This window comes from Eurosta solidaginis, chromosome 2, assembly GCF_040869045.1.
Source record: "Eurosta solidaginis isolate ZX-2024a chromosome 2, ASM4086904v1, whole genome shotgun sequence".
Classification (NCBI taxonomy): Eukaryota; Metazoa; Arthropoda; class Insecta; order Diptera; family Tephritidae; genus Eurosta; species Eurosta solidaginis.
The window spans coordinates 212,163,144-212,187,721 of NC_090320.1; positions in this window are offsets into that span (position 1 = coordinate 212,163,144).

The window sequence follows — 24,578 nt, forward strand, 5'->3', positions numbered from 1 at the left end:
CCAACGTAATTTGACAATTTGTAGCAGGGGACCATAACTGAAGAAACAATAGGACGTAAAGGCATTTCAGGCTTAAGTATTTTTGGCAATCCATATATTCTAGGTGCCGAAGCCGCACAGCAAGTGAGTTATTGTTTCTCTCTATAATTGATATGTTTGTTTTTGTAAAGATCGTCCACTATTCTGTTGTTAAACGGTTTTATTTAGCTTGAGTTGACAGGCCGCATGGCCGCATGCACGGCTGCACGGCCGTTGTGAACGGATCTTTTAATTGAAATTTAAGTAACTTCCCGATAAGCTACAAGCATGAAACTTAGAATATAGTTCAGAACCCGATGACAATGCAATAATAAGAAAAAAATCGCCGCTAGGTGGCGCATGGATTGAGATATTCGCAAAAATCGTATTTGTGGCCCGATTTGGCTCATATTTGGAACACATAATACATACAAGAATAGAAAGCGACCTATGAAAAAAATCGCCGCTAGGTGGCGCATGGATCGAGATATTCGCAAAAATGTATTTTTTGTGGACCGATTTGGCTCATATTTGGAACACGTAATACATACAAGAATAGAAATCGACCTGTGGAAGAAAAATGCCGCTAGGTGGCGCATGGATCGAGATATTCGCAAAAATCGTATTTGTGGCCCGATTTGGCTCATATTTGGAACACTTAATACATACATGAATTGAAAGCGACCTATCAAAAAAAAACCGCCGCTAGGTGGCGGAAGGATCAAGATATTCACAAAAATCATATTTGTGGTCCGATTTTGCCCATATTTGGAACACATAATACATAGATACATGAATAGAAAGCGACCTATGACGCCCGATTTGGCTCATATTTGGAACAAATATTGCATACAGTTCGGTAGAAGTGACATCAAAATATTTTGGAGTTGGAGGAGGGACGTGGCGCATACGTGGCGCAGAGTCGAGTAAAGTCTTTGGAAGGATTATGTATTGAGGACTTAGGTTGTAAAAAATTGTCAGGAAAGAGTCCTTGTAATAATGAGTCACTAAATGAACTAAATAGAATGAGAAATAATAGGCAATTAAATAAGGACTAAAAACTTGAAAATAAAAAAATTAAAAAAATTTTTTTTAAGTTAAACGGTTTTATTGAAAACAATACTTACATGAAGTAATAATAATACGAAAAGCTAGAAAATAATTAGGTAGGTCCTAGGTACTAGTCATCACACTCCTTATCAATCTATGGCGTTGATCAGACAATTAAATAAAAGCGTTGGACGCGTCATATTTCTACTGATAGTCATAAGTAAAACTAACTGAACCTTAATCAGTCACATTTTTAGAAATTTCACGCGCCCAACGCTTTTATTTAATTGTCTGATCAACGCCATAGATTGATAAGGAGTGTGATGACTAGTACCTAGGACCTACCTAATTATTTTCTAGCTTTTCGTATTATTATTACTTCATGTAAGTATTGTTTTCAATAAAACCGTTTAACTTAAAAAATTTTTTTTAATTATTTTATTTTTGTTTTGTAAAGTATTTGTAGGGTCAGTTCTTGTTGCTTTGTCTTCGATTAGCTTACTCATTTTCTCTATATACTCAGTTGTATACATTGCTACTGTTTTCTTTCCCTCGTCAGCCTCAGTTAAAACAATTTCGTTCTTGTATTTGCCGACGAACGCTTACGCCTTATAAAATGCCGCTAATATAAATTTTTGGGCTTCATTATGCTTAATGTTACGCTTAAATTGAAGAATTCTATTGCTCACTTTGTTAGGCGCGATTTATTTATCCTTTTCGTTTTCGAATGATTGTATAATTTGTTCAATTTCAGCTATGATGTGTATAGGTGAAAAATTTGATTTTGTTGTTGGTACTGTGAATTTTTTACCAAGTGACAATATCCATTTAACTTCGTTAGGGAAATCAATCGTTGTTTTATTTACGAACCAGTTATCGTTTGTTGTTATTTTAAGTTTCTTCATCTTTTCGTTCTTAAATTTATTTATTTTCGACGTAAGTATAGTTCTCTTTCTTGCTGCGATCCTGTGACTGAGGAAACCTTGCTTATTGACAAATGTGTTAAATTCTACCTCATTTAAAGTATATTTTAATTGTTGTTGAGCCTGATCTAATAGATCTTTTGTACGCTTGATGTTAATGTTGCTTTGCGTGATTTCTAAATTTAATATTTTCGTCAGAAAACTTTGTTGTCTTATCTTTTCAGAAGTGGTGTTAATTTCAACGTGTCTGATTGAATTTGTTAGGTGATAAGGGATAAGTCCGTATCGTTTGCATTCTAAGAGAAATTTTAGATCTTCTTTATGCTTAGATAGTTTCTGTATTTATTTGCTGTAGTGTTTGAGGGATATGCATGCTAAATTTCCATGCTTATAGCTTATATGCTTGTAAAAATGCTTCATTTTGGTTGGCTTTGTAAATGTTGTTCGTAGCCGGAAAAGCCTAATAATATACCTTCAGATTCAAAAAGAACTGGTCTGAAATACATAATAACAAATCACTTTATGCTTGATTGCCAGGCTTTTGCTTGAACTAGGTGAAAGTATTGCAGTCGCGACTACCTTGGATTTCCGGAGAATTTATTCAAGGTTGAGGTCGGTCTCATTCGAAAAAATATCGTTGCCACGCAATGTTTCTCTAAGAGGCCATAGCAACGTCACCGTTTTTTTCATTTTAAGTTGTATAACAACAGGCTTTCATGTTGTCCTAGTGAGCTTTCCATATCAGGGCGGCTATAACCAAACCCAACCTAACCTTAAACCTCTCCTGGGCGAGCTCTAGGTAATTCTAAACCATCAAACTTACCGAGTGCTTGGTACTCACGCTTTTTTGCAAATTCAATTTAAACATTTTTAAACTACAAATCTTGGATTTGAAGTTCTATAAGCACCTACTTAACTTAAGATAACTTTGTGACCCTTATAGAAAATTACTTGAAAAGTTCAACAAATTTTACTCTGTTATGTACATACTTATACTAGCACATTTTTAAATATCCTGCAATACCAAATACCTTAAAAAAGTACCAGCTTACAACACAAAATTTCTGACTGTACTCGCACTAGTCCGAAAAATATCAACTTCTACCACCAAAACGTAATAGAATACTATGTCCAGCAGACAATTTTGATCAAATTTTTCTGTTTCTGGCGCCAGGGGTGCAACTCATGACATCACCCACCAAAACCGGTGGCACGTTTTTTTTTTGCGGGAGTGCTGAAAATGCCTAATGCGCCATAATTGCTGCCGGCGCAGCAACCATGTGTCCGTAGACTAAACAACAGCCCCAGTTTTGGAACCGTCGCCCACCCCATTTTCGAATTACTTCAAGGTGGACTTCCATATTTCTCATTTCTTAAGAGCCTACTGTTGTCCCTGCGTCCAGGTTCCCTCTATTTTATCTGAGTGTCAATTTAATCGCCACTGCTTCGCCTGCGCATTTCGCTGCGCTCCCTATCAGCATCCATCAGGCTTGTCATGACTAAAAATGCCATTTTGCTCACTGCAGTCCAGCACTCTTTCCTGTTCCACATTTGTGATGCTAAATTTCTCGCGGTAGGTTCCTCGTCAAAAACTCTGTGGTGAGTGTTTCCTCGCAAAAAATGTTTTCTAACTCCGTGGTACACCTTAAGCAAAGCGGATTTTTCTCCATCCTACGCTTCCATAAATACTCTTTGAAACCGCCATGTCCAATCAATATCTACGTGGGATGGTAGTTTAGTTCGCCGTGCTTCCGCTCATTCCATTGATCTACGTCCGAAACTAACGTGAAGGTCCAACGCCTTTTACTCGAGGCCTCCCACCGTTCTTGCCACTTAACTATTGTTTGCGTCCTTGCTCTTTTCTTGACGTCTTCAGATGGTCGCTCGATATCAGTGTCATACAGATCGGACATTTTGCTCGCCAGTAAGTCCACTGGGACTTTCAGGGTTAGAACCAGGATCGGGTCGTCGGACAACGTCCGATATGCACTTGCTATTCTTATAGCTGAAAGTCGTTATGCTGCCAATATAGCTTTTTGATGGGTTCTTTTATATCCGTACCACTCTGGTGCTGCGTATAGTATTATCGAGCTGGTGGACAATAGCTGACGGGTAGCTTCGCTCGGACTACCAATGTTAGGCATTATTCGCATAAGCACCCCATTACATTTGGAGCATATTGGTCAGCCATTCTTTTATTCTTCCTACGGCGTCATTACATAATGCTTGAAGTAGGTCCAGCTTCTTGGCCACTAATACCACTGCAATATCATCAGCATATCCCACGATTTGCGTGTTTTCTGGAAGATCAATCTTCAGCACCCAGTCTCACATTGCATTCCAAAGCATTGGACCGAGAACAGATAGGAAGCCTTCATTGATGTTGTACTCTTTTGCTCTATGATCCGTGTCAAAAAGAAGTACTCTGTCCTTAAAATATCTACCTATTTTTCTGCGTAAATAAGCTGGAGTGCCGAAACTTCGCAGAGCTGCCATTGTCTGCATCCTGTTCGTGGCGGCACTTAAATTGTATGTACTTACTATAACTATGCTAGAATTGTTTGGCTCACTCTTGAACTAGTTTGATACTGGTATGTTTCTGATAAAAATCTGGCATTTTGTACCGTTTGTTAAAAATAGCAATTGTTTATATTGACTGCATAGTATAAACACATATATACAAATGTATTTGCTCTTTGGCAGCAAGTTAAACACAACTATAAATTATTGTAAATTCTGAATTTTCACACCTTCAATGTAACTGTACATACGTACGAGTAGAATTTACTGTGTAATTTTTCATTATTAATAGTTGCCACATTATATATTTACTTACTTGCACCCAAGACTGAGTTATTTATTTATGTATTTTGTTTTATAGACTTCATTAGTAAGTACGCAATTTATTATTCTTTTGAAATTGTTGCAATGCTGCTTTCTTATATTTGGTGGTTTGTTTCCAAGTAATTCAAGCGCACCTGTTTGTTATGCGATTGCACTATGGACCACTTAACCGTCATTTGTTGTCAAAATTTTTTTTTGTATATATCGTTTCTGAAATCATTTAATATAAGGAAACTGCAGTCTCCAAACAAAAAATCTAATCGGTCATTTAGTTTTCCGATACTTCGAATTTGAAACGGCAACCAAGAACTGCCAACTTTCCTTATCCGGCGGGTTATGCAAACCTATTGAATAGCCTATTGAATGGTTTGCAACCAAAGTCAGCGGCGCTGATTTCTTTTTATTTAAATTTTTCAAATCGTTGTACACGTCTCGTCGGACAAGAAGATGGCTTGTAGTCGACGGAGTTTTAATACTGGCCAACCAACTCAAATAATTGTGCTGCTAACACATCCCTCTAAGACGGCAAAAGCATATCAAGGAAAAGTCGTCGACAGCAGCTTTACAGAGAATAAGCCTCAATACTGCAATAGGTTCGAATGGGAATAAGCCAGGAAAATTAGGCAACGTTAAGCCTTGGGCGGTATACCTGAGTTCGAGAGGCAGAAAGAGGTTGTAATAAGGGCCAAACCAGAGCTCTCGAGTCGCCCCGGGCAAAGCAACATCAAAATTTTAGAAAAAAGCACTTCCAGTGTACTTCTGCCATGAAAAGCTCTCAGTGAAAACTCATCTACTTTGCAGCTACCGTTCGGAGTCGACATAAAACAAGCAGGTCCCGTGTCGCCAATTTGTAGGAAAAATTAAAAGGAGCACGACACGAATGGGGAGAGAGGCTCGCCCTAAAATCTCTTTGGAGGTTACAGGGCCTTACATTTATTTTTATAGAAGGTGAGATGAGGGAGGAATAGAGAAGCTAGCGAGAGGTAATGGCAAGACTTTGATTTACTTGGAGGAGGAAATTTCACATAACATTCCAGCTGACTCCGCAACTCCCAGACAGTGACGGTGCTTGAACGCAGTGATCCTTAGCCAAAGCCTGCAGCAAGGTAGAGTTGCGTAGACAGGGAGCTTTCCAATGGAGAATTATCATCTTTCTTTTTTGAACCCAGTTAAATTGCTAAACAAATCCGTACCCAACTTCCAAATCAAGCCATAAGCTAGTAGGCGGATAGAGAGCTGCTCCCCAATATACAATACAACATATCCCCAGGTGCAATGTGCTTTTTGCGACGGCAGATGTCGAGTCTACTAGATCAGGTCTGAATGTGAATCGTGTATCTCAATTTACGGAGGATGTTCAAAAGCATATTATCCAAATCAATAAAGAAGTAGATTATATTCAATATCCGGACATTTTGAAAATGTCCCGGGATATGGGTAGCATTTATCAGTAGTTTAGGAAAAGGCATCCTAAAAGACAATAATCAAAACTCGTCAGACATGGGGGAGGTGGAAGGAGCACTCGAAACCTTTATATTATTCGGTGAGGAAAAGAGGTAAGATGAAGACATCAAAAGTATTGGAAGGGGACAAACATCCCATTGATGTCAAGATTAGTGGGAAGTAAAATGGCGCCGAACGAGCTTGCCTTGATGCTTGAGAAAGCTTCTTTTAATGTGACGCTGATTCAGCAGCCAAGGCTTTCATTTAGAGTGGAGGAGAGTTCTTTGCGCTCAACGAATTTATATTCCCTACCGTAGAAAAAGCGATGGCAACCATTGAGCTGAATAATGATTAGCAGGTAATATACTCCCACATGAACTCATGGTTGAAATAGATTCCATGCAGCGGAGTTGCTGGATGAAGGAAGGCGTAAGGGATGGCTAATCGTAGGGGCTGATGCGAAACCGCATCACCATGTGTGAGGAGGCGGCGATACAAATAATAGAGGCAGCACCTAATTTTTGGAAATACTGCAAGGTTGTTTTCAAATAGACAATAAGAGTACTATATGTGTCGGTCCCGCATCCAGCAATGTTCTTGATATCACTTATTAATACTGAGAGTAATATATCAAGATATAACTGGAGAGTCCGTGAATTGTCGACCTTCTCAGACCATGGCGAAACGCAAAGCTTTTTGAACTTCTAGAGCATTACCCTGGACTGAATTCCAGATACTTTTGGTTATTGCAATAGAACAATCCAAGGATGTTGCCATCATGGAAAAGTTTGAGGAGTGGAACATCGTAAACAAGACATTAGGAAATGCGTATAATAAGGCCAATCCTATGAAGATACACGTTTATTAACATTTAAAATCTTATCGACTGCTGAGTGGAACATCACCATAATTACTTCGGCTGCTGTTGGAAAAATGTCTTACATCCGAAAGCATTTGCATGACGCCCCTGTCTCAAAATGTCAAAATGTTTTAAACTTGAGCTCAGGTAGAGCATTTTTGAAACAAACTACGAGATAAGGCGCTTTTGAAACAAATTCTGAAATGTGGCGGTGTTGAAAAGTATTCTGAAACAGGGTGTCTTTAACACGGCGCCAAGATCGGTTGGTGATACACTCATTAGTTGATATACCTATATTTGTTTCAAACAGGGCTGAAACTGTTATTCCTTTTATAATATAAGTCCTTGCAAAACTATTAATTTTGGACTTTAAATATATTAGGATCAAGATAAAAATTATATTCGGCTTTTTATTTTTTGAGCTTAAAAATACAGATTTTACTTTTATATGTGGACTTTTATGGAAAAAGTTCGAAAAATAAAAAGGATGCATGATTCGGCATGATATTGCTATAGGGATGCCTGGGAACTCAAACATTTTCACCTAGGACAATTTTTGACCAAGACTTTTTCGACTCCGAAAAAAAAAAATATTATTTTCCGTCCCTGGTTTCGAACTATTAGGAAAATAGCAATTTAGCTTATTTCACAAGGTGCCGAACAAATTTCTATTCGCAAATTTTAAATCCCTACAAGGTGCGTATTATGTAGTCCTTGTCCAGTAGCCGTGACTGAGTAGTAACGATGGAAATATTTCTGTATTAAAGACGGGAAAATTCAACACCTTGTTGCATGGGGAGGCAGGTAGGCCTAAATCCTGTGTGCTTGTTAAAAAGGAGATTAAAGCTTTTCTTCTCTCTAATTTCAGCAATGACGACGTGATCTCAGCGTATATGCTCAATGGGGATGTAGTGGGACCAGCACTTGCCATACTGGGCGAAATCAGCGCTGAAGCAAAGCGGAGAGGTGTCGGCGTGACTTTGGGTGGCAATGCTAACGCTCACCACAGTATCTGGGGAAGCTCGGATGCCAATATTAGAGGTGAGTCTTTATTTACTTTTATTGTAGATGAGGGACTCTATATATATAACATGATCCGACTTTTGTTACAGCGGTAAGGGAGGATTTCCTGGACCTCACCCTGGTTAGTAGAGAACGAGAAGATCGGATATCGGTTGGGGCTCTCAACGCGCACTCCTTCTCTGATCACCGATATATTCAGTTCTCGGGAAACAAAGAACGTACTGGTAAAATATCTTTCAGGAACCCTAAGAGGACTAACGGGTACTTGTATTGTAGGAAGCTGTATTGTATGGCAGGTACCACCTAACCTAGCATAATGTGAGTATTAAAATCCGTAAAGAAAATGTTCAACTTTTTGTTCTCCATACTCTGTCCTAAGCCCCATTGTACATACATAAATATGTATTTGCTTGTATTTGCACTTACAGTTACTTACAAATGTCCTTTTCTTTCTTATTATTTACCGTTCGTTTCACATTCGTGTGCAATTATGTTGATGTGCATTGCAAGTGACTTGATGAGTATTTATGATTAAAGTTAACTCAGACGTTACTTGTATGTGTGTGTGTTTGTGTGTATATATTCATTGCACTTATTTTTTTTTTTTCATTTTTACTTTACCCTGAGTGCTCTTTCATGTTTTCCTCAACAAATCACTTGTCAACGCCGTTTTTTATGTACTACGTACAGACATATCTACTTTGCAATTCAACAGATTTTTAAGTAAATGAGTGAGCATGAAGCATAAAATGTGCGTTAAAATGGTAAAGCTACTTGTGCTTATTTTTCTTTCCTGGAATTATTGGCTTAATTAAAATATTTAAAAAACTTTGATTTCTAACTTAAAACTCAGTATTTTAATATTAATTAACATAGCCGCCATGGTGGGAACCCGACGATCCCGGGTTCATGCCCTGGGCAAAGCAACATCAACATTTTACAAACAAGTCCTTTCAATTTGAAGGGGGGTTCGCCCCTCGGCGGTACAGCTACAGCAGGATGGCGTTTCCAGTATATTGGATTCCCATGGTGCAGTGCTCTGTCAAAACCCCAATGACCATTGATAGGTGAGCTTTAGTGAACAAAATTATTTCGGCAGACCTCCTGCCATCCACTTCCGGCCAGAAGGATCTTATTACCCTACAAGCGGTGGTGTCAGCCTTACGATTGCTGAGCTGACTCGAGGCCCATCTATGAAGGGGCAAACCACAAGTGGCCAGCGGAATCTCGAAATATCTACAGCCATCTTCATCTGGTTCAGTTGTACCGATGCGTACTAATGGCTCCGATTGACAGTTGCCCTGAATATCCAGATAATCTTAATTATAAAATAGTCAGGCACTTCCAGCCCTCCCTCGATAGCACTGTAGTTAAACTCAAAGCCTTGATAGCCGCTTGGCTATCAGAGTAGATGTTAAAGTCCCTAACAGTAGTAGTACTGGATACCATTTCATCTACTGCATCCTTAATCACAGCAACTTCCGCTTGAAAGACGCTGCAGTGATCAGCCAACTCAAACTTGTGGCTTACATATAGCTCTTGACTAAAGCACCCTTCTACCAATTTTCCGGCCAACTTCGGCCCATCCGTAAACAAGTTAGCCGGTCCCCTGCATCAGATGAGACCTCTTCCTCACTCCTCTCCTGCCAAAATGACTGGGGTGAAGGTTGTATAGGGAGCAGTTATCGGCATACAATAGTCCGCCCTGTCAGGGATAAAGTCGAACCTGGTAAGAAGGCTTTCCCGCAATATCTACTGGAAATATGTGAAGCATACATAGAGATCAAAGAAATGCAGCATTTTTTGAAAGCCTGGAAAGGCTCCGACGTAGCAGGTAATAAACAGTCCAGCTTTGGGGGTGGAGAACAATATGCAAAGGTGGAGAAGACTGAGCTGAACACGTATTGGATACAAGACCTCCATATAATTAGCGGCGTCAGGATGATCCAATAGGTAAAAGTGTGAACATAGGAAAGATAATAGCAAATCATGCGACGGATTGGTGGACAAGGCCCCCAACCGTTCGAAAACGGTCCCAGAGGAAAGAATAAAGCAGCACGGATTGGAGACAAGTCCTCTCAAACCGTGTAGTCAGAAGCAGTTTAGAAACACTTGTGAAATAAGAAAAGAAACCGTAACAGCAAACCTGCGGATTGGAGACAAGATCTCTCTAATCGTGGAAATAACCACATAGGAGTATAGATGTAGTAAACATCGATGGAATTAAAGTGACATATACGCTCGTGGGATCCAATCTCAGCTTAAGCTATGCCATGCGACGCTGATAGTAGAGCAACGCGACTCCGACAGACAAGAGTTTAGTACGCAACCTACCTCCCAACGGCAGATTTTGCAGTGTAATATGGAGTATAAAGAAAAAAAACAGTCCACCACAATGGTGCCTCCTTCTGTAGTGAGACCACCTATACTTCCCGAGGCGGCTTGGCGTCGGGAAAGCTCTGTTCAAATACAACCACATATACCCTCTGGCTGAAAAACATCCAACAGGCTCGGGCTATATAACAAACTGCATTAGAGGGTGAGCGCAATTGCTAAATTAAAATAAAATAAGCACAGCGAAAGCTTTAACTAGGCTTCTAGAGAATTCCACATTCTCACCAACTTTTGCTTCATGTTTTATGCCGATTCCGAATGGCATTTGCAGGTAAATGAGTTTTTACTGAGAAATATTTCATGGCAGAAATATACTCGGAGTGCTTGCCAAATCACTTCCTAGGGGCGATTGCGCTTAAAAAAGCTTTTTTATAAATGAAGCAACTTTTTTCTTAGGTGTAATAGGCGGAGCACGCTACCACCACACCACAGCGGCCGCTTCACCTCATACATACACTAAAAAATAAAATAGCGACAGGAACCCAGGCACTTTGAAGGACAGCTAGACAGAGAAATGAGTAATAGTAGTTCCTTCTTTATATATTTGAGATAGCTCACTCAAAATTAGGAACGAATATACTGTGCAATTGAAAAGTAAAGTGAACAAAAACGTATGCTCTACAAGTCGCTCATCACACCTCTGTGGATGTATGGCTTGGAATCATGACCGTGTCAAAAGAAGATGAGATGGTTCCTGTAATGTTCCAGTGAAAATTCTTTCGGAAGATTTATGGTCTTATTCGTGATGCCGAAGGCCAGTATCGAAGGAGATATAATGATGAACTTTATGCGCTTTACGCAGATATGGAAGAAGTGTAGCGAGTTAGCACCCAATGGTTTTGCTGACTAAGTCATGGAATTCGAATGGACGAAGAAGCTCCGACCAAACAAGTATTTCAATCGACATTGCAGTTTGGAAGCAGAGGAAGGGGAAGACCTGCACTGAGTTAGGAGAAGCAGCTGGAGGAAGACTTGATTCGCGAAACAGCTGTCGTTACTTGGTACGAAACGGCCAGAATTGCTTAGGCGTTTAAGCTCGAATTAATGATGATTATGAGGTACATAAAAATTATGAATTCTTCCGGTCCCAGCAGCATTAAATGGGTGTTATAAACAAAAATGTCTAAATCATTGTTCTGATGTCATTTGCTGTACGTCTTTGCCGTTTTCACATCAACTCACTTAATTACAACTCACACGTAGCTTTTTCCGTCACACATTTGGAACATATTTCAACTTTTGTATATTAACACGAATTTTCAACGCCCCCCAAATACAACAACTTACAATGCTAATGTGTGGCTTACAAATGTTTGAATTTATGTAGGTGTAAATAGAAAATATATGCTGTCGTTCCTGTAAAATCTCTCTTTTTATAGGCATTTTGAGGGTTCACAGTAATCACAGATGCGTTTTATTGTTTTGTATTTTACCAAAAAAGTGACTGTTTTTGTTGTTGTCTACACGACTTAGATTTACAGCAGCTAAAGAACGCTTACCAAGTATTATTTGTAGACTCAAATAGCAACAATGTACATACATACCATATCAGCCAACAAACATCCTGTATTTACGCATATAAACCGAAAAACTGGCTTAAAATTCATTTTTAAGCCTAAGTGACAACGCATACGCCGTGGTGTCCCCCAAAAAAATTGAATCAGCGCGAAACATTGAATTCCGTTTGCATTAGCAATGCGGAGGCGAGGGCTGCCACTATGATGCCCCACGAAGTGATATACATACATACATATATTCATATAATATATGTATATGCGTACAGGCCACTTAAAAAAATTCTGGAAGAAGCGTGCTTATGCTGCCATAGCGTCAGGCTGCTATTAAGGCAATAATCTCACACAGTACTTTATCAAGAAGTGCTCTGGAATGCAAGGAATCATTGGAAAAACTTCGCTTAGGCCGGCCCATACATCTTTACTGAGTCATAAAGGGATAGAAGGAAACGAAAGGCCGATGAATTGGCAAAGGAAGGTGCAACACTCGCTGAGTCGACAATGGACGTTCCAACCGGTTGGGACAAATCAAAAGGAGACAGGAGTTGCATATGAACCATCAATCGGGAAAGGGGTGGACAAAATCGGGGGCTGTAAAATTTCTAAGATCATGTACAAATCCTACGAAAGGCGATTTAGTCGCCACTACTTCGTATGCGCATTTCTCTGCACTCCCTTTCAGCATGCATCCATCTCGTCATAACTTTAGCCATCTTGCTCACAGCAGTCCGAAAATCTATTTGTCCGCACATTCGGGAAACCAAACTCCTAATGGAAAGCTCCTCTCCAAAAACACTGTGTACAGATAATCTTTCGCCGTGAAAACGAGGGCAGTGAAACATTAATTGTTCTGCCCTTTCCAATTCGGAGGGACAATGTGGACAGAAAGGATCCTCCTCTATCCCACGCATATATAGATATTCCTTGAAACCGCCGTGCCCGCTCAATATTTTTGTGAGGTGGTAATTTAGTTCGCCATGTTTTCGCTCGTACCACTCGTATATACTCCGTACAAGCATAAAGGTCCAGCGCCCTTTACTCTGTTCTTCCCAACGTTCTTGCCACCTAACTACAGTTCGTGATCTTACGCTTTTCTTAGCTTCTTCAGATTCTCGGCTGATTCCAATTCCATACAGATCGACCATTTCACCTGAGAGTAGATCTACTGAGATTTTCCTGGATAAAACATGGATCGCGTCGTCGGACACTAGCATTTGCTCATTTTTACTACTAACTAATTTTCAATATATTTAACTATAATTTTGCACATTTGAAAACTCATTTATTTCCTTAGAATTTTTTAATAAAAACAAGTAAGGAAGGTTAAGTTCGGGTGTACCCGAACATTATATACTCAGTTGAGAGCTATGGTGACAACATAAGGGAAAATAACCATGTAGGAAAATGAACCGAGGGAAACCCTGGAATGTGTTTGTATGACATGTGTATCAAATGAAAGGCATTAACGAGTATTTTATGAGGGAGTGGGCCATAGTTCTATAGGTGGGCCATTTAGGGATATCGCCATAAAGGTGGATCAGGGTTGACTCTAGAATTTGTTTGTACGATATGGGTATCAAATTTAAGGTATTAATGAGGGGTTTAAACGTGAGTGGTGGTAGTTGTATAGGTGGTCGCCTTTCGAGATATCGCCATTAAGGTGGACCAGGGGTGACTCTAGAATACGTTTGTATAATATGGGTATCAAATGAAAGGTGTTAATGAGTATTTTTAAAAGGGAGTGGGCCCTCGTTTTATAGGTGGTCGCCTTTTCGAGATATCGCCATAAAGGTGGACCAGGGGTGACTCTAGAATATGTTTGTACGATATTGGTATCAAATTAAAGTTATTAACGAGAGCTTTAAAAGGGAGTGGTGGTAGTTGTATATGTGAAGGCATTTTCCAGATATCGACCAAAATATGGACCAGGGTGACCCAGAACATCATCTGTTGGATACCGCTAATTTATTTATATATGTAATACCTGCCAAGATTTCAAGGGTTCTTTATTTCGCCCTGCAGAACTTTTTCATTTTCTTCTACTTAATATGGTAGGTGTCACAACCATTTTACAAAGTTTTTTCTAAAGTTATATTTCGCGTCAATAAACCAATCCAATTACCATGTTTCATCCCTCTTTTCGTATTTGGTATAGAATTATGGCATTTTTCTCATTTTTCGTAATTTTCGATATCGAAAAAGTGGCCGTGGTCATAGTCGGATTTCGTTCATTTTTTTATACCAAGATAAAGTGAGTTCACGTAAGCACGTGAACTAAGTTCAGTAAAGATATGTCGATTTTTGCTGAAGTTATCATGTTAACGGTCATGCGGAAGGACAGACGGGCGACTGTGTATAAAAACTGGGCGTGGCTTCAACCGATTTCGACCATGTTCACAGAAAACAGTTAAAGTCATAATATCTATGTCCCTACCAAATTTCAAAAGGATTAGTAAATTTTTGTTCGACTTATGGCATTAAAAGTATCCTAGACAAATTAAATGAAAAAGGGCGGAGCCACGCCCATTTTGAAATTTTATTTTATTTTGGTATTTTGTTGCACCATATCATTACTGGAGTTGAATGTTGACATAATTTACTTATAGACTGTAAAGATATTAAATTTTTTGTTAAAATTTTACTTTAAAAAAAAATTTTTTTTAAAAGTGGGCGTGGTCCTTCTCCGACTTTGCTAATCTTTATTAAGCGTACATATAGTAATAGGAGTAACGTTCCTGCCAAATTTCATCATGATATCTTCAACGACTGCCAAATTACAGCTTGCAAAAGTTTTAAATTACCTTCTTTTAAAAGTGGGCGGTGCCACGCCCATTGTCCAAAATTTTAGTAGTTTTCTATTCTGTGTCATAAGGTCAACCCATCTACCAAGTTTCATCGTTTTAGCTTTCTTTGGTAATGAATTATCGCACTTTTTCTGTTTTTCGAAATTTTCGATATCGAAAAGGGGGCGTGGTTATGGTCCGATTTCGTTCATTTTAAATAGCGATCTTAGATGAGTGCTCAGGAAATTACATACCAAATTTCATCAATTTACCTCAAAATTTACTCAAGTTATCGTGTTAACGGACGGACGGACGGACGGACGGACATGGCTCAATCAAATTTTTTTTCGATCCTGATTATTTTGATATATGGAAGTCTATATCTATCTCGATTCCTTTATACCTGTACAACCAACCGTTATCCAATCAAACTTAATATACTCTGTGAGCTCTGCTCAACTGAGTATAAAAATATGTTTGTTAAATTTTATCATATGTATTTTAACTCCCTTTTAAAATCGTATGTTATAATTTTGCATTTTTCAAAATTTGTAATTTTCTGAATAATACAATGAGCACTTCTCTCACTAAGGGACTGTAAATACTTACTAAAGCTGTTGCGCAATTTCTACCGCATGCAAAAATACATGCCTGTTATTTCCTGGCCATCGGGCGCGTGAGTGAGTCGACATGAAATTGGTGTCCTACATATAGGACATTAGGGTTATCTGGGATAAGTTAGTATCGTCAGTAACAGCAACTGTAGGAAGTGTGAGCTGTAGGAAGAAACGGCTGAAAAAGTTTTGTGTTCGTGTACTGCGCTCGCCAGGTCAAGCCTCCATATGGGCGGCAGAGTTGCCAGATCTCGAGGCAGCAATTAAGCAGGGTTCTAGAAAACTGCTAGTATTTGCCAAGAGGACGGAGTTATTCTATAACATATGTCCTGGCACCTGATTGGGGTTCTTCCGTTTGGTCGTCAAACAAATTCTGGTAACACTAGGGCCGCATTTAGTCTGTTTGTAAGCTTTATTGACCAGCCAATTCAACCTAACCTAACTTCGTAAAAAACAAGTCTGTATATTTTTCGCATCAAAATTGTACAATTTATTGAATTTTAAGGCTTTTGAAATTATTTTAAAACTTGCAAGCTTGACAAACCTCATAATTTTATAAACAAAAGTAGTTTTTGGAATCCCGAAAACGATCCCAAGTTAGCATCTGCTAATTGTCCATCTAATCGTTAAAGATCATCCCGACTATGGTGATTCCGATGCGAATTTCTGAAAATCGAAGAACAGCAAAAAAAATAGTCAGCCGTTGCTTCTGCTAATAAGCAACAAGTCCCTGGGACCACTTGAGCAGAGGGGAACAGGTAAATTCTCCGCATCACAGATTCCAAGCTAACTACTACCAATTCGGTGATCAGACGACAACCTGATGGCTTTCGGCGATATCAACAAGCACCTATTTAAACCACTTCTTATAGGGCGGAGTCGCTGACATCGCAGTCAAGTGGGTAGGTGGGTCCCAAACGCGATGATTTTCAGGTGGTTTTAAATTAATTAACAGCATGTAAAAGCCGCCTCCGACAACCTTTTGGTTTTGCTTCTTCTTCTTCGTAATTTTGTAGCAGCGATTCTCCCCATTCCCTCAGAATATATAATCGAAATCCCCTTACAGGAATTCTAGGACACTTGGAGTTTCTATAGAATAGAGAGATATGAAGATAAGAGGCGTAGGCTCCACAATTCAAATAAAAACATTGAGAGTCATGTCGAATGCAAGACATACCTTGCTTATGACAGCGTAGATTCTTGATGTGTTTAACCTATTACAATATCCCATATCCCAATCGTAGTTGTCCCTGACTGCCGCGCGTCTCCGTGACTCAACTGCGAGCTTCGTGCTTTGGACTCTGAGAATGGGGGTTAATCCGACATTTATTGGCGTATGGCTTTACTGGCTCATCGAGTATGAGGTTGAGCGCCTGCTTATGCTCATCTAGTTCTATATCTAAATTGCTTGTTAAGTGTTCAAACTGAACTATTCTATACCGAATTTCTTCATAGTTCATCCGGAGATTACTCCTTATATCACTGTACGATGGGGCATCTTCAATCAGATGACTGTTAGGATGCCCAACTTTCTGAGTATTTGGCAGGAATAATTCGTTCAGCATATCGTTTATGACCCTTATGAAGAGTATTCCCACCTCATAGTGCGGATTATATTCCGGCGAAATAAGGAGACATCCGGAAGTGTTCAGCTTCCTCCGGTGTGTTTCTTTTAAGCTTCGCATCCATATTGGAGACGCTTTGCGTGCAATACAAGAGTTTATTTGTCTTCGCCCCACATCTTCGTTCAGTCATCGGCGAAGGAAATAATGTTAACTCCTTTGGGGTGGAGAAGAGAGCTTCGGTACGTAAAAATTAGTTAAAGTGGTGATATGTCACCACCCTGCAGCATCCCTTGTTTAATTAATATTAGTTTTGTTACGTTCATGAACTGGACCGATGTCTGCCGACCAAACAAGTTATATGTGGTCTACCTTTTGCGACTAGGTTGAAGGGTAGACCCACCAAGTCTTGCAATAGCGTGCTTGCTTCACTGTGTCAACAGCTTTTGATAGAAATAGCGCTATGAATATTGTTTTATGTTGGGGATTCGCAATTTATTACACAGGGTACTTGGCTCTCGATTGACCCCTCGATAGGAGGTGCAACAAATCTCCAAACTATTCACCTGCAAAGATAAGCTCGTTATGATCTGTGACATAGACGCCAGGAATGCGTTGTGGATTAGCAGCGAAATATATTAACTATGTGAGCTTCTGGTTGACTTCGTCCCTTAATATTAATTCTAAGATCTTCCAGTAAAGGACTGCGAGGAGGCAGCCAAATTGTCCTGCATTGACAGGGAGAGGAGTAAAATCTTTGGCGACTTATCGTATCGGCACATTTTCTACATTGACACTTGCTGTTGCTTTTGTTTCTGTGTATATCCGTAATTTTTCGTTCACGTCGTCGCGTTTGTTATGGCAGAGTTCTATACTAGCGACGGAAGCGAGGGTTCTAAAGTTGTGTTTTCTACGCAGTTGCTTGGAAAAATTATTTTTATAACTATATGTTGTTGTCATTTTCAATAGAGTTTTGACAGTACTCCTCCGACGTTGCACTACGCATACCCAAAAAAAATAATATTCGAGCCAGCGAAAAAAAATGGCGAAAGGGTCAATTTTTCGACCAAAACACTCCCCAAAATCCAAAAAATATTTTTGTTTTCAAAAAATTGTTGTAAAAACGTTGGCGATAACAGTTTTTGAAAAAAAAAATATTTTTTGGGTTTTGGGGAGTGTTTTGTTCGAAAAATTCACCCTTTCGCCATTTTTTTTTTTGCAGGCTCGAAAATTAATTCTTTGGGTATGGGTAGTAAAACTTTTTTTTCCTGAGCCCCTATCGAAAAATCGGTGGCGCGATATCGGTTAACTTTCGTCCATACAAAGCAACCCAGGTTAATATACATATATACATGCATTTCTTTCTTAGCTTTCTACATAGCTCCCCGAATCGGCGATAGATATCTGCTGGTTTTTGTTCCTCGCTCACTTACACTGTGCTACATTAAAAAAAAAACTCACGAAAATATTCGTGCTGTATATCAATCCACGGAAATTGCAGAACTTATACATGTGTATACCAATGGTTCCAAATTAACGGAAGGGGTCGGGTTTGAACCAGAAATAAGTAGATGATGCAGGCTTCTAGATTACTGCAGCGGCTTTTAGGTGGACATTTTAATCGTAAAAAGAGCAACAGAAAGTCTGGAGGGAGCGTGCTTAAGCTGCGATCTCTTCACACAGTATATCAGCAAGAAGTATCCTGGAATTGCAAAAAGCGTTGGAGAGACTTCGTTCAGGACGAACAATACATCTATTCTCAGTTTCCAGTCATAAACGTATTGAAAGTAACGAAAAGGTGGATTAGCTGGTAAAGGAGGGTGCAGCGCTCGATAAAAGATGGTAGACTTCCTAATCACATTTGTATGAAACCAAAGGAGATCGGAGTTGCATATGATCCATCAAGCAGGAAAGCCGTGGACAGAACCGGTATAATACTTACAAAGTTGTTCATATCTCTAAATAGAGAAAGAGGAAGGCTTATGATGGGCGTCAAGTGCTTATAAGCTTTGCTTCGTCAGTAACAGCAATGCCGCCTGTAGTAAGAAACGTTTGAGCACGTTCTGTGTTCCTGTCTAGCACTAGCGTGGTCAAGGTTCCATATTCTTGGGACGGCAGAGTTTCCAAATCCCGTAGCAGCAGTTAAGCAAGGGCCTATAAAGTATCTAATATTTGCCAAGAGGGTGGAGCCGTAAGCCGTTGTACCTATTTGGAGTTTCTCCGTTTGGTCGTCAAACAAATTCTGGTAACAGTATGGACACAGTCCGTCGATGTGAGATCTTTTTTGGCCATCCAGCTCAACCTAACGCAATTCCGCGCTATAATTTTTCTTTAAACCTCCCAACTCAGTGGTCTCCCTCTTCCTTTGGTTATAATACGGGTGTCAATAGAAATACTTTTTTGCCCAGAGCGTGTTTGTCCATTCGCATAACATAACCTTGCCAATGAGCGACTCGGTTATTCATCTGCAGTATTAACCTTCATGTTTGCGGGAAGCTCAAACAGCTTATCATTAAATTCGATTCTCGCGGACAGGGCCATAAATCTTCCGCAGAACTTTTCTCAAGAACACTCCAGGAGCCATTTCATCTTCTCTCAGCACGGTTTATGAATCCAAGCCATTTGTCAGGATAGGTCTAATGAGTGACTTGTAGAGCTTGTTTGTCGTTTGTCGAGAGAGCACTTTGCTTATCAATGGCCTACTCAGTCCAAAGAACTCCTTGTTGGCAAGGGTTATCCTCCTTTTCATTTCTAAGCTGAATCTTTTCGCTTTCGTGTTTTAACAGCACGGTGGGTAGTCCGTCCTTTTCCGACGCCTTTTTATTATTTGCCTTTCTCACTTTGTCATAATATGTTGTTGTTGTTGTTTTATTAATGATAAAGACACTTCCTTAAGGTTATGGGGAGTGCTATCGAGGGTGATGGACCTTTGTCGGATATAGATTCGGTACGTTCCAGTAACAAGCAACATTAAGGTACTAGCCCAACCATCCCGCACCTACCAAATATGTGTCTTATACATTCATATTTGTTTCAGGATTCCCCTTTGCGTAGGTGAGGTTGACAATTGGATTGCGGAAGCTCTGAAGTTATAAAGCGTTGTATTGCACTTATCAACCCCTTGAATCCCACTTTGTTATAATCGGCTGCCGGAGCGTGTTTTCCATCGTCGGTGATTAGGGCACCAGGTTAGTCTTCTCCCTCGCTAGCTAGCAATGAGAGGAAGTCCTTCCTCCACAACTTAAGTACACTCTGTATGTTGTCGCTATTTTCATTCCTGTCAGAATCTGACCAGTCTTTGAACCTTCCGTCATCCGCGGATTGTTGGTAGACTCTTCGGTCGTTATTCGTATCAGCCAATATTACAAGCACCTTCCACTCACGCAGTTCTATGTCACATTTTTTTCTTCACTAAATTTTTTCCTTCTTCGCGTCACGCTTACGCTCCAATATGCCACGCGCTTTGGCGCCCGTAAATAGCTTGTCCCTATAGTCCGTGTGACAGTAGACAGCTACTTCTTCTTAGTAGAGGCACGGCATTTCTTCAGATGCTCTTCCGGGCTCAACGTAACCATGAAGTGCTCATAGCTTTCTGATATTCGCAAAATATATTTTTTGTTGCACAGTGTAACCACCTTTTATTGTGTCTTTATTACACTTATAGTGAGATGTGTGCCTAAGGCAAACAAAAAGTGTTGTATCGAACTTATTGAGTGATTTAGTGAAGTTTGCAAAATAAAAGACAGCAATAATGAACATTTAAAAGTGTGAAAAGGTCTTGAAGATCCAAAGTTCTCTTAGATACTGTTTTGTGCTGGTTTTTCTTGTCTTTCAGAATTTTTTCTTTATTTTTTCCTTTGCATCAACATTGATACGAGCAATCTCTGTTGTACCCCTCTACCCTGCTTTCTCATGGAAAATTTATGGTTTTTCATAATGGATTTCTCGTTTACGGTTTTCTTTTTTCAATACTTTCCATCGAAAGTTACAAAACTTTTATTTGGAATATGAAATTATGTTACTGTTTAATTTATTAAAATAGCGCAATAAATCAGCGGTTTTGTTCTTTTGTTCTTCTTTAAATAGTCAAATACGTACTATACATTTAATTTTGCCGGAATTGAGATAAATATTGGGTTCCTTTCAACAAAATGTGCAGAAAGATAAAATAACATTTTAACCATAAACAAATATATGTAGACATGTTCGCCCCCAAATAATGCGTTCTGTACGAAGATAGGAGTTCAACTTCTTAGGTCGAGAGTGCGTCGGTAAAAACCAATCAATGAATACATAAAGAGGCGGACTCTATGTGGAATGCACCGCTGCCAGACAGGTTGATGTCCTCGTAAATGCAAGAACAAACAGAAACTACTCAGGTACAATATGTTGGACGTGACGAGGCATGAAGTCTGTCAAAGAATGGTATAAAATGAGAAACATTTTAAAATATAAGGCAGATATTTGTACAAAACTGCGCTGAATGGTCAGACTACAATGAAAGGCAGACAAGGAGTATACTGTGTAGATCTAGGGCCGACAGTCATAAACTTATAGCACTGGTTATTTAGCTGTGGGCGTGCATGCAAAAAAGATGGGTACTCCGTATTATGACCACTGCAGAAATTTTATAGACGTATGTATATGCAAAAAGATTGTTGAGCATTTTCGGGGCAAATGACGGGATCTAACTAGAACACGTTTAAAATCCTTCGGAATCTCCTTTTTCGAATATATATTCTTGATTTTATAGACAACTGAGACTGATTGTAGTACATATTCAGCACTCAGTATGTTCGAACGAGTTTTAGTGCATCGAAACGGCTTTGCATTTCAAAAAACGGGTGGCCTTACCGATTTCAGCCAATACGGAGAAGACTGGTATGGCCTTGTTTACTAAAAGGTAAAAGGTCCCGAATTTGACTAGGCCTAAGCTTGAAGAAACCTTTTACAAAGTACCTACGAATCATAAGTTGTCGAGGAAGCGCAACGTGGAGGAGAGAGTGAAGAAGGCCTAAACAGCACTTTATACATGTAAAAGAATGCTAAGGGGTTCTTATTTGATGGGCAGCCACACTAAAAAGAGCCTTCCTTAAGAAAATTTATTGAGGCTTAGCCATGCTGCACATTCCACCTGTGAACCTGGTGGCGAACTGCAATGAGGCTCAATGCCTCTGGGGAGCTTGAGGGCACACCATATGGTCACAATAATACAGCGTTGGTAAATAGCTTCATCGAATGCGTAATTCCGTCCTACGCTTTGAAGAAGCTCCTAGAACCATAATAGAGGTGAATGTTTTGCGCATGAAGGGAATGGAAAAAGAAAAGGGAGAACGAAGGCGAAAGAAAAAGGGAAGTGAAAATGGAAAGAGAAAAGAAAAGTTTAAGATAAAGGGAACAGGCATGCGAAAGGTAAAGATTCAATGAATTGTGCAGCGCGAACATTTGTAGCGGTTGCTAGAGCAATTTATAGTTTATCCAACCCAATTCTCTACCTCATCTACATATGGCTAATACTATTCAAGCGAGGCTCTGGAGGCTCCAAGCTCCTCACGGAAAGAAAGAGTTGGACGACCTTAAATGTTCAACTTGACTTGCTTTTTTCCGAACGTACAGGATCAATATCCAGCAAAGGGCTTACCATCGATAAAACTCCCGCAAAGCGTTAGGGAGTCTCTTTATCGCTGCAAGAAAAATAAAAAGAAAACAAGTAAGGAAGGCTAAGTTCGGGTGTAACCGAACATTACATACTCAATTGAGAGCTATGGTGACAACATAAGGGAAAATAACCATGTAGAAAAATGAACCGAGGGAAACCCTGGAATGTGTTTGTATGACATGTGTATCAAATGAAAGGCATTAACGAGTATTTTATGAGGGAGTGGGCCATAGTTCTATAGGTGGGCCATTTAGGGATATCGCCATAAAGGTGGATCAGGGTTGACTCTAGAATTTGTTTGTACGATATGGGTATCAAATGAAAGGTGTTAATGAGTATTTTAAAAGGACGTAGGCCTTAGTTCTATAGGTGAACGCCTTTTCGAAATATCGCCATAAAGGTGGACCAGGGGTGACTCTAGAATTTGTTTGTACTATATGGATAACAAATGAAAGGTGTGAATGAGTATTTTAAAAGGGCGTGGGCCTTAGTTCTATAGGTGGATGCCTTTTCGAGATATCGCCACAAACGTGGACCAAGGGTGACTCTAGAATTTGTTTGTACGATATGGGTATCAAATGAAAGGTTTTAATGAGTATTTTAAAAGGACGTAGGCCTTAGTTCTATAGGTGAACGCCGTTTCGAAATATCGCCATAAAGGTGGACCAGGGGTGACTCTAGAATTTGTTTGTAATGAAAGGTGTTAATGAGTATTTTAAAAGGGCGTGGCCTTAGTTCTATAGGTGGATGCCTTTTCGAGATATCGCCATAAACGTGGACCAAGGGTGACTCTAGAATTTGTTTGTACGATATGGGTATCAAATGAAAGGTTTTAATGAGTATTTTAAAAGGACGTAGGCCTTAGTTCTATAGGTGGATGCCTTTTCGAAATATCGCCATAAAGGTGGACCAGGGGTGACTCTAGAATTTGTTTGTAATGAAAGGTGTTAATGAGTATTTTAAAAGGGCGTGGGCCTTAGTTCTATAGGTGGATGCCTTTTCGAGATATCGCCATAAAGGTGGACCAGGGGTGACTCTAGAATTTGTTTGTACTATATGGATAACAAATGAAAGGTGTGAATGAGTATTTTAAAAGGGCGTGGGCCTTAGTTCTATAGGTGGATGCCTTTTCGAGATATCGCCATAAACGTGGACCAAGGGTGACTCTAGAATTTGTTTGTACGATATGGGTATCAAATGAAAGGTGTTAATGAGTATTTTAAAAGGACGTAGGCCTTAGTTCTATAGGTGAACGTCGTTTCGAAATATCGCCATAAAGGTGGACCAGGGGTGACTCTAGAATTTGTTTGTAATGAAAGGTGTTAATGAGTATTTTAAAAGGGCGTGGGCCTTAGTTCTATAGGTGGATGCCTTTTCGAGATATCGCCATAAACGTGGACCAAGGGTGACTCTAGAATTTGTTTGTACGATATGGGTATCAAATGAAAGGTGTTAATGAGTATTTTAAAAGGACGTAGGCCTTAGTTCTATAGGTGAACGCCTTTTCGAAATATCTCCATAAAGGTGGACCAGGGGTGACTCTAGAATTTTTTTGTACTATATGGGTAACAAATGAAAGGTGTGAATGAGTATTTTAAAAGGGAGTGGGCCTTAGGTCTATAGGTGGATGCCTTTTCGGGATATCGCCATAAACGTGGACCAGGGGTGACTCTAGAATTTGTTTGTACGATATCGGTATCAAATGAAAGGTGTTAATGAGTATCTTAAAAGGACGTGGGCCTTAGTTCTATAGATGGACGCCTTTTCGAAATATCGCCATAAAGGTGGACCAGGAGTGACTCTAGAATTTGTTTGTACAAAATGGGTATCAAATGAAAGGTGTTAATGAGTATTTTAACAAGTAAGGAAGGTTAAGTTCGGGTGTAACCGAA